This window comes from Staurois parvus, unplaced genomic scaffold (assembly GCF_062004578.1).
Source record: "Staurois parvus isolate SC_StPar_1 unplaced genomic scaffold, SC_StPar_1.0 ptg000655l, whole genome shotgun sequence".
NCBI lineage: Eukaryota > Metazoa > Chordata > Amphibia > Anura > Ranidae > Staurois > Staurois parvus.
Genome location: NW_028318451.1, coordinates 627065 through 639375, shown reverse-complemented (window position 1 = coordinate 639375; position 12311 = coordinate 627065).

The window sequence follows — 12311 nt, the reverse complement described above, 5'->3', positions numbered from 1 at the left end:
GCTACTCATTAAATAGTCTCTACAAATTAGAAACAATGGCTTACAAATAACACAGCTCAACTTTTTGAGGACCTGTGGGTGTAAGCCATCTGGTCCAGATGCCTAATCCACCTTTATTTTGTCTAAGTCAGGGCTGCTGTGGCCCTAGGAGCCCTCCAATGTGACTCTCAACCTCAAACCAAGGAAGTGCATGCACAGGGTTGGCAACCCATTGATTGCGATCTGGGCTTGCCAGCCAACCATCCCAGAGCATCAGAGTGCATCAAGCTAGTTCCGGCAGTGGAGAAAGCAGGCAGCGACGGAGAGAGCAGGAGACACATAAGCTGATGCTTCCTCTTCAACACCAGCTCCTGTCCCAGGCAGAGTGATCTCAAGTGCACTTCACCTGGGACCTTTCTAGCAGCCTGGAGAGCAGTGCCAGCAGAAGCTGGAAGAGGGGAAAAAAAAGGTCAGTGTATTAAACAACACAAATGTTTTTTGAAAATTTTGCAATTGGCATATTAGCACCTAAAAGGGTTAACAATTATTAGGCTGCTTCCACACTGATCTGTGGGTGCAGAGCTGTACACCTGCGGGTTAGCTGCACTGTGCCATAGACTTCAATTATATCCTGCGGGTTTGGTATGCCTTGAATGCATATCCTGAATGCAGGAGTTTTGGTGCGCTTTCAGAAAGTGAACCACACCCGCAAGATAAAATGGAAGTCTATGGCATAGTGCAGCTAACCTGAAGGAAAGCCGCAGGTGCACTGGGCTGCACTCATGGTGCAGGTAAACTGCAGCACATCAGTGTGAAAGCAGCCATATAGGGGGCTCAGGACAGTAAGGGCTCATTTACATTTATGGCTTGGGGGAGGGGGGTGGTAAAACCCCATGCTTGAGACTTCTTTTTACACTTCCCCCAACCACTGTTATAGCATCAGGGGTCAGAAATGTTGCCCCACCCTATGCTCCAAAGGGCTCGTGCGGCCTCCCTGTCACATTCTGTTTTTCACTTGGACAGGAAGGGTGGTGGGGCAGCATATACAGGAACCGATCCTTTCCATTTTCCTTCTGCAACCGCTGAAAGCCGACTCCTCCTCCTCTCCCTCCCACTGACATTCCAGCGGCTGCAGGAGGAAAATGTTCATTATGCTATTCAAAATAAAAAATTTAAACTCTGAACTATTTCATTGTGGTTACCAAATTACTTGAGTGGCCCTCGCTCTTTAAAAGGGTGAGCACCCCTGGTCTAAGTGTTTCTGGACCATATCAATTGTGAGCCATTGCGGTTCACTTGGGGCTATTGTCAATACTATCCCCATTAAGGACTTGAGCTCCCTCATTTTCCTTAGAAGGTATTTAATAAAGTTTGTCTTCTTTGTCCTCAATCACCAACTCAAAATTACCAAGTAAAGGGCCTACATGCTCAGACCTGACTTTTGTACTGTTAATACATTTGATGAATTTGTTGGGAGTTTATCCCACTCTCTTTTGCAACCTATCCTTCATTTTGATCTTTTGCAGCCTTGATTTCCTTTTTACTTAATTCGGTTATAGTCTTTGTAACTTTTTATTCTAAGCAAAGCATTTAAATGATCACCATTCATCATTTAAACACTGGAATTCCAGTATGTACGTGTTTTTTCGAGGAATTTGAAAAAAAATAATATAGCATGAATTTTCCATATCTAGCTGTCTCTACTATTCTATTTCTCAAACATATCCTGTTAGGAGTGCATGACTTTGACGTTACTTATTTCTACTGGGGATTCCCCATAGGTTTTTGCACCCAAAAAGTAGGCTTCATCTTTTGTGGACTACTGCATAGATCAAGACAAATATCTCTACCCACACAGAATTTTGCTAAATAACATTCACGATGAGCAATAGCTCTCACCTTACTGATTTAGTACCCCCTGAAAACAATTTGAATCTATATATCTTATACTATGAGAAATACATTCTAATTCACGCACATCGTACCTAAAAGTCTTCTGAATTTAAAAAGGTTGAGACTGACTAGTAGACCACATTTTTGCAGGTCAGATAAAGCAGTCACTGACAGATTTACAGTTTTGTATTGTAAGGACAGTGAGGTCAAAGAGTGAAGAATTTAGCAGTTTAAAATGGCGACAAAAACTAAATTTGAATTTTCACCTTAAAATGAATACCTAAATACGAAACACAGGAAAGCAATGCTTCAAGCTGAAAGAAGTGTCGGGTGAACATCTTTATCTTTACCAGGTAATTATAGACCTGTTAGTTTAACTTCTATAGTTGGGAAGATACTGGAAAGTTTAATAAAAGACCGCATAGATAAGTTCTTGCTGGAAAAAAATATTTTAAGCGACAGCATGGATTCATGAAACAGAGAAGTTGTCAAACAAATCTGCTATCTTTTTATGAAGTGAGCAAAACCTTGGACAGAGGGGTGGCGGTGGACGTGGTATACTTGGATTGTGTAAAAGCGTTTGACACAGTTCCCCGCACACGGCTAATGTGTAAGGTAAAGTCTATGGACATGGAAAAATCTGTATGTAAATGAATAGAAAACTTGCTAAAAGGTTGTATTCAAAGAGTAGTGGTTAATGATTCATACTCTGAATGGTCTAGGGTTGGCAGTGGTGTACCCCAAGGTTCAGTTTCGGGACTCTTTCTTTTTAATATATTTATAAACAATATAGGGTCTGAGATTAAAAATCCCATTTCAGTCTTTGCAGATGACACCAAGCTGTGCAGTGGAATAACGTCCTTACAGGATATGTTCAACTTACAGGCTGACCTCAATTCACTGTTTAATTGGGCAACTATGTGGCAAATGAGGTTTAATGTTGATAAATGTTGAGGACTAAGACTATGCATGCCTCATACATACTAGGGGGAGTACAACTGGGGGAATCAATGGTGGAGAAGGATCTTGGAGTTCTGGTAGATCACATGCAATGCCAAGCTGAAGTTTCTAAAGCGAGCAAAATCCTCTCTTGTATTAAAAGAGGTATAGACTCTAGAGAGAGAGATATCACATTACCGCTGTACAAATCATTACTAACATCTCATCTGGAATATGCAGTTCAGTTTAGGGCACCAATTCACAAAAAGAACATTAGGGAACTGGAAAAAGTACAGAGAAGGGCAACCAAACTGATAAGAGGCATGGAGGAGCTCAGCTATGAGGAAAGATTGGAGGAACTGAATTTATTCTCTCTTGAGAAGAGGAGATTAAGGGGGGATATGATCAACATTATTATTATTATACAGGATTTATATAGCGCCAACAGTTTGCTCAGCGCTTTACAATATAACGGGAGACAATACAGCAACAGTACAGTTCAATATGAGATAGGAGGGCCCTGCTCCTTGGAGCTTACAATCTAGGAGGGAGGGGCTAGTGGTACAAAAGGTAGTAACTGTGGGGGATGGACTGGTTGGAAGAGTAGAAGATTCCATTATTAGCTGAGGGCAGGATAGGCTTCCCTGAAGAGATAGGTTTTCAGAGATCACCTAAAAGTGAGCAGAGTAGGCGATAGTCTGATAAACTGGGGTAGAGAGTTCCAGAGGATGGGGGAAGCTCTGGAAAAGTCCTGGAGATGAGCATGGGAGGAGGAGACAAGGGAGCTAGAGAGCAGGAGGTCTTGCGGAGAACGGAGAATACGGTTTGGGTGATATTTAGAGAGAAGATCGTTGATGTAATTTGGGGCACAGTTATAAATGGCTTTATATGTTGTTAATGTTTTGAATTTTATCCGTTGGGCAATGGGAAGCCAGTGGAGGGATTGGCAGAGAGGGGTGGCAGATACAGAATGGTTAGTAAGGTGGATAAGTCTGGCAGCAGCATTCATGATAGACTGAAGAGGGGATAACCTGCGATTCGGTAGGCCAATGAGGAGGGAGTTACAATAGTCAAGGCGAGATATAACAAAGGAGTGAAAAGTTGCTTACTGGTTTCCGAGGTTAGGAACGGGCGTATCTTGGAGATGTTGCGGAGGTGAAGTCTACAAGATTTGGACAGTGATTGGATTTGGGGGTGAAAGGACAGATGGGAGTCTAGGATTACACCTAGCACCCTGGCATGAGGGGAGAGAATGATGATTGTGTTATTGATCTTGATGGAGAAGTCAGGGGAGGGGGCACGGGCTGGAGGGAATACTAAGAGCTCAGTTTTGGAAAGATTTAGTTTGAGGAAGTGGAGTGACATCCATGCCGATATGTCACTTAGTAGGTTAGTAATGTGAGAGGAGATTGTAGGGGTGAGGAGTGGAAAGATAGATTTGTGTGTCATCAGCATAGAGATGGTAGTTAAAGCCATGGGAGTGTATCAAGTGACCAAGGGAGGAGGTGTAGATGGAGAAGAGAAGGGGTCCAAGGACAGAACCTTGAGGGACCCCTACAGAAAGAGGGAGTGAAGAGGAGGAGGCAGCGTTATAGGTAACGCTGAAGGAGCGCTGCGATAGGTAGAACCAGGAGAGAGCAGAGTCTCCGAACCCAAGAGAATGGAGTTTTTTGAGGAGTTCAAGTAGTAAGAGTACGGAGTAGTGGCCATTGGTTTTAGCTGTTAGTAGATCATTAGCGAGTTTTAGTAGGGCAGTGTCAGTGGAGTGAGCGAAAGCCAGACTGTAAAGGGTCAAGAAGGTTGTTGTCGGTGAGGTGGGAGCTCAACATGTACATCAACATGTATAAATACATCAGTAGTTCATATAGTGAACTCGGTCTAGAGCTATTCACCCTGAGGTCATCATAGAGGACAAGGGGCACTCTTTACATCTGGAGGAAAAGAAATTTAATCTCCAAACACGGAAAGATTTCTTCATGGTGAGAGCTGTGAAAATGTGGAATAGACTCCCTCAAGAGTTGGTTCTGGCCAGCTCAGTGGATTGCTTTAAAAAAGCCTGGATTCTTTCTTGGATACACAGAATATAACTGGATACTAACATTTATAGGTAAAGTTGATCCAGGAAATATCCGATTGCCTCTCGGGGGATCAGGAAGAAATTTTTCCCCTGCAGGAGCAAATTGGATCATGCTTTGCTAGTTTTTTTTGCCTTCCTCTGTTGGGTATAGGATTATAACTTTTTTTTATTATGGCTGAACTGGATGGACTTTTGTCTTTTTTTCAACCAGACTACAGACTATGTAACTATGAACATGAGCTTGCCAACATCCCTAATACACCAATTGTACCAACTTCAACCAATAAGACTTTTTAGGCAAGTACATTACAATCATATAATATAATGTGCCCTCCTTGACATGTGCTCACGCCCACTGGTAGCATGGAATGGAAAGGTTTTTGCTTTGAGTTTGGGCTGATTATATATTACCTATGGAACACAGTACTCTGTGTTTCAGTGATTACCACACAGACACCCTGCCTCTTTTCTCAACTGCACAAGGATTGATCTTGATCTGACACTGCAATTCTCAGGTTTATTTGCTGATATCAGGTCAGTACTATTCCATTATAGGCATTTATGAATTGTCAGTAATACAATTACATGCAACATTCATTTTTTTTCCCCAGATGCCATTGGGATTGGTCATTTCATTCATAGACCTACTACCATTGTGTTCATGCTTGTTAATGCCCTTACATGCTGTTTACATTGTGAATTCAAAAGCTATACCCATGAGTTCTCTAGTCTAGCTGATGTCTTGCTGTCACTGGATGAGTGTATTATCTCCTGAATTGGAGAGAGATGTAGTAACTTTTAAAGAGACAGTATATATCCCATAGTCACGACCATCTCTCTACTTTTCCCCTTAACACTTGCTGGATATCATTTATACAAATTAATCCAGTTCTGATTATCCTGGGAATGTGTGTGTAGATTGAATCTTAAAATTCTAAAACTGATACAAGCTTCTCATTATGAAAGCACAATATAAAAGAGCTTCCTCTGCCTTACGCAAATTCACAAACATATTTCATATTTTTACTTCGGAAGTCAGTGACATCTTGTGACCTCAAATCATAACCAGACCAGATGTTTCTTCCCCTTTGCTCCCTCATTTATACTTCTGAGGAAGTGGAATGCTCTTCTGGCAATTCGAGTTTAGCGCTACATATTACACTCCAAATTGGTGCTGTAATTTAAAATCGGTCAACATAATATTTATCATGTGTGTACAATATGATAATGGACAAGTAATGAAGAAAATGGCATTTTGCAAACTGGGAGTATGATGAAACTCTTCAAATGGGGCTCTTATTTATGGAAATATAAATTGTGAACATACTTCCTTTATTGCAACTGTACTGTTCTAACTGTATGTAAAAAATTAATGTAAAAAGACATTAAAAAGGGAATTCAGTAAAGCTGCTGCACCACTTTTCTTGCATTAATTGCACTTGTTAATGTTTTGCACCGAATTCAAGAAGCATATGCAACTCTTCTGAAAGCCAAATTCAGGTAGTTTTAAAAATGCACCGCTTTAACATTGTCGCACAACAAATGTGCTAAATTAAAAATAAAATACTGAGTTTGTAACTTATGGAAGTGGCGCTAATTTAGATCAATTCTCTTTTGGCGTACAGAGAGAAATCCTGGCACAGACAGATTTTGCAAAAGTGCCACAGCATGCACCAAGTTCACGTTCTAGACAAGTACTTGAATTTGGGATTACTGGTTGTTGAATACCTTAAAAGTCTACCTTTCTATTTTCATTTGGACAGTAGATTTAAACATATCTTCACACTTTTGGTATTGTTGGTTCTTTGGGTGTAGGCAATTTTTCTCTTTTTGATTGCAGTTTATTACCCATCTTACATTTACACTTTTCAGGTAACCTTAAGCATTTTTCGATAGGTCACTTCTTTAAAGGCCAACGCTAGGGGTTCATGAATAAAGTGTAAATACTTACCTTATTTCTCACTCCAGCGGGGTCCCTCTAGGGCTGTGACCCATCCCCTGCAGTTCCTCTATAAGATGTGAGTGACTCTGGTCCCACTCCAACCTCTTCAGCATACAATACAAAGATAATGGCCCTGTATTGTAGAGGATGACCCTGAGCCTCCATCCACGCACTGGAGCTTCAGGCAGAGGAGGAAAGCAATAGCCTCTTTATTGATCCCCTTAAAAATAAAGCAAAGATACTATTTAATTCTTGAAGTTGACTTTAAATATGTATTTTGTGTACATATTCCTGCCCCTTATTTCAGTTTTGTCTCGTACTCTTCTTACGGAACTGCATCAACTACAATCGGGAATGGAAGGAGGGATCAAGACAAAAAGGGGGTTCCAAAACGTATTCAGAGCAGGCATTAGGGTGAGAGGAAATAAATCTATTCTGACAGGAACTTCTTTGAGGTGCAGTCGTATTTTTATTTGCTTTTCTAATTTTTGTCATGAGTAAGTTGTCTTACACATGGCAAAATATCCTGATTGTCTAATATACAAGTAGTAAAATATGTGGGACCAGGAGCACTTAAAAGGTTAAGTTTACCTTTTAACAAAAAATATTAAATGCACATTTTTTTTGCAGCTAATAAACATGCACTTACTATTTTTTGTTTTGGGAGCCTAGAAAGAATTGCATGCAGGACTACTGCAGATCTGTCAGTATATCTGTGTGCTCGTACCTCGGATGGGCAAGCAGATACACTCTGATAGGAAGAATCAATGAACTACCAGAGCACCGTAGTAGTTTGAGAACTACAAGGTAATAGCCGCAAAGGCTGTCAAAACTTGTAGTTTACATTTTTTAGTTTACCCATTCACAGAATACTGTGAATGAGTGACATGGCTGGGCGGGCAGAGCCCCACACGGCCACTTTTTTTTCTTTTTTTTTTTTAAATTGTGACAGCTAGCAGGGTGTTAAGATCCCCCTCTAGCTGTCAAAATGAGGGAGCAGGAGCCAGTCCTTTCATAACAGGTTATACTCAGAGTATGGGTACAAAGGGTGAACTTATCCTTTAACCACTTCCCACTGACCTGGCACATACAGTGTGGCCTTTCCTGGGGTGGGCTTTGCCTAGTTAAACAATTTACTGTACTGGAGTGCACACTCCCAGCACAGTAATTAGCGGGTACTGGAAAGCTCCCGATGCAATCAGGTGCTTTCCATGTGACTGCCATTAACAGTGGTCACATGATCAGAATGCCTGCCTCTGCCTCCTTGCATTTAGAACCTCTTAAAGGGCTTCCATTTTACAACAAGGAAACGCAACCAACCACATACAAGTAAATAAAGCAGAAATAGGAGATAACCAGCAATATTTTGCCACCTGGCATATCTTGTACATAAGAAGAATCTTTGGATAAACCAGATGGGCAGGCCAGTAATTGTCCACTATATTCACAACAATTCTCTTTCTTAAGGGAAACAATTATTAATGTTCTCAGTCTACAATTGGCTTATTCTTTCGCAACAAAATGTAAAGGGTATTTCTACTTTTGCAACCACAGTGGGATAATATCTACATTACATTGGTTTCATGTCCCCATTCGTATAGCATACATTAAACATTGCAACTTACCGTTTTATAAATGCTCTTTTCTGGAACTTCCAGCTATGAAAAATTCTAGTTTTCCTTGTGATGAAGGGGTTGTGTTTGCCATAATTAACCTTTCTGCACTATGAAAGCAGATAATATCTTATCAGTTGTATTATATTTGAACACTGTCTTAACAAAAAGTTAAGGAAGCCTAAGTGTCATGGCTGACTGCCAGCATTTCTTAGCTAGCTTAAAATGGAACTACACGGCATGAGAGCACCACAAACCAAAACCACTATTTATTTCCTTTTTCATATTCAAGGCAAACTCACCCATCCATCCATGTCTCCGTTTTTTATTTTGATGAAATCACTTTGAAAGATACCCCTAACATTTATGGCTGTGGCCAGCTTACGTAATGGCAGATGATTCATGTAGTATTAACTTCCTGGAATCCATCTGCCCGTATCTCAGGCATGCAGACAGGAGGGTGTGCTTAGCTGAGAAAACCCCTCCTGAACTCTCCTGGGATGTATAACAATTTGCCTAGGCATGGAAACCAGGAAGTAACTGAAGGAATGGTAAAAAAATAAATAAATAAAGTTAAGTAAATATGATATACTTTCCTTTCTATTTACTAATGCTAGCAGCATAAGGATTAAAAATAGTCAACACTTATTGGAGAGAGTGAATTTCCACTTTAAGCCAGCCATACATGGACCGAAATTTGATCGGTTCAGCGGGGACCAGACTACTTTCGATTCACACATGTGCAGGCTGGTTGGATAGGAGTCGATCTACTGATTGAATTCTGTACAACTGTCCTGTCAGGTTTTTTCCCCCGATATAGCAGTGCTGAGCTATTCTGAGGCAGGGCAGCACCCCCTCTGTCAGAATACAATAGCTCAGTAGGAAGTATTCTCTAATCCCTGTGGAGCGTGTAGATGGAGAAAAGTCAGGTCATTTAATTTTTCTTGTTCAAACTGCTGGTTGAACAAAAAAAAAATTCTTGATCTGTCCCAATAGCTGGGCTGTCTGCCAGCTGAGTCCTGTTTTCAGTAACATACAGCTTGGCTTCTCAATTGTATATTATTCAGAAGTAGACTTAGCCAGTCCCCAGCACAGCTATTAGGACAGATCACAATGAGCTGACAGATCATTTCAGTCTGCTATGGCACCCTTTCCTCAGAAACTTCTTAAAAAAAGTTAAGAAATTATTGTTTAAAAGGGACCAGTCGAATTCCAATTATACTCTGTGACTAGGAACACATAACATATAGCCAGTATTTTTCTCAAGTTTGACTGCAAAAGTGGAAATACACTTTAAGCTGGAACTTTGTTTTTGTTAAACCGCCGCCCAGCCCAGGTATGTTCTATAAGAGCAGCGTGGGGAGTGGACACCTCTCAGCGTGCACTGCATGAGACCACTCAAGCTTAGCTGATATGGGACAGATGGCTGTGGAACTGCAGATATGCAGTTTGTATTTACAGGTGTAGCAATTATCACTGACTGCTCCCTCATGTTCACAGACTTTCACATGTTCACAGATGAGGGGGGGGGGGGGGACTGCAGGGGAGATCAAATAAAAAAAAAAAATTGGATTGAAGGACAACCAGCCTGCCTATAGATGAATCAAAATTTGACTGGTCCCTACTGAACTGGCTGAATGTCGATCCATCTATGGCTGGCTGAAGGCAGAGCAAATCTACACACTGTGAGCTTTCCAGCCGCACAATAAGTTTTACAAAAATAAGTAGCCAGAGGCACAAACAGCATCCATGATGATGCCAACCAGATTATATATAAAAAAAAAACCCCCCACAACATTTAATCCCCCCAAACTTTGCTAAAAGGCAGAATTTTTTTTATTTGTCAAGAAGTAATCCCCCTTGTGTGCCATTAGGCATCTACCATTTTGACTTGGATTACCGATTGTCTAATGGCTCTAAGAGACTTGTGTGTCAAATACTGTATAGGGCACACTTATCCGCAGATCAGGTTTTAATAACCAATATACATGCCCTTTTACACACAACTTTTTTGTGAGAATGATGCAAAGAACGACATGCACCAGCACTGTACGGATGATGTTAATGAGAAATGTGAATGACACAATTTGCACGTTTATTGTGGTCACTATTCACATTGTTGTTGGTTTCAGATTAAAGATCCACTAAAGGGAGCTCTCACACTGACTGCAGAGAAAACAGTAAATACAACTGAAACAATGCACTCATTACTTTTATTAACAAGCAGATTTAAAAACATTATCATGTGCAGCCCTTTAAGCTAACCTGTGAGGATAGAACTATGGGCACTGCCAATATCTACTTATTTTTAAAGTAGCACAGTGTCATCCTGATCCAGGCTTCACTATATAGGGAGTTACTGACCTGACCTATGTATGTAGGAGAAGAATGGACAATTTTAGGCCTACTTGCTGTATGCTTGTTCCAAGTCAGTGACTTACTAAGCGTGAGTCAGGATGACAGCCTGATAAGCCTGCACTCCAAAGTGCTGTCCACAATGGTAACTAATGATAGCGTTTCTATCCTTACAGATTTCCTTTCAGAGAAGTAGAGAAAATCATTTAGGAGTATTCACAACCTGCCTACCATAGTGGTTCTCCATCTAACTCCAATTCTCATACATCTGATTACCATTTTTGTGTTTTCATATTTGACATAATAGTTAGCTCGAATGCAAATTTACAAAAATCAGCTTTCTTTATACATTGCAAATGACTCCTTGTATATTCACTGGTGACAGATATAACAACAATTAAAAGAGTAGGCACATAATGTACATCACGTGGTAAAAGCTAAAACACTACTATAGTAACATTTGTCTTTTCAATCAGTCAACTAGATATTGAGAGAACAAGTCTTATCAACTTTTAGTTAATGCTTTGTCAAATATGAACTGCAGAAAAAAATATTGTACCTGGCCAGTTCTATGCTCACTCTCAGATGATTTTTATACAACACCTAGCTTCAGAGAATGCATTAAGGTTAAAAAGAAAAAAAAAAACCTTATTTAAAATCTGTTTGCAGATATTATGCTGCCTCCTACTCAGAAGAGGACTTCATGAAACAGAACAGAAGGAAATTTGAAATGTCAGGGCCCTTAACCGCTTCAATACAGGGCACTTTTACCCCCTGCCTGCCCCGGCCATTTTTCAGGTTTCAGCGCTCTCACATTTTGAATGACAATTGCGCGGTCATACAACATTGTACCCAAGCTAAAATTTTATCATTTTCTTCACACAACTAGAGCTTTCTTTTGGTTGTATTTAACCACCACTGGGGTTTTTATTTTTTGCTAAATTAACAAAAAAAGACCAAAAATTTTGAAAAAAAAACACGTTTTTCTTTGTTTCGGTTATAAAAGTTTGCAAATAAATAATTGTTTTTCATAAATTTAGGCCAAGATGTATTCTGCTACATGTCTTTGGTGAAAATAACCCAAATTAGGATGTATTTTTTAGTTTGTAGGAAAGTTATAAAGTTCACAAACTTTGGGATATACAGTCAAGTCCATAAATATTGGGACATCAACACAATTCTAACATTTTTGGCTCTATACACCACCACAATGGATTTGAAATGAACAAGATGTGCTTTAACTGCAGACTGTCAGCTTTAATTTGAGGGTATTTGCATCCAAATCAGGTAAACGGTGTAGGAATTACAACAGTTTGCATATGTGCCTCCCACTTGTTAAGGGACCAAAAGTAATGGGACAATTGGCTTCTCAGCTGTTCCATGGTCAGGTGTGTGTTATTCCCTCATTATCCCAATTACAAAGAGCAGATAAAAGATCCAGAGTTCATTTCAAGTGTGCCATTTGCATTTGGAATCTGTTGCTGTCAACTCTCAAGATGAGATCCAAAGAGCT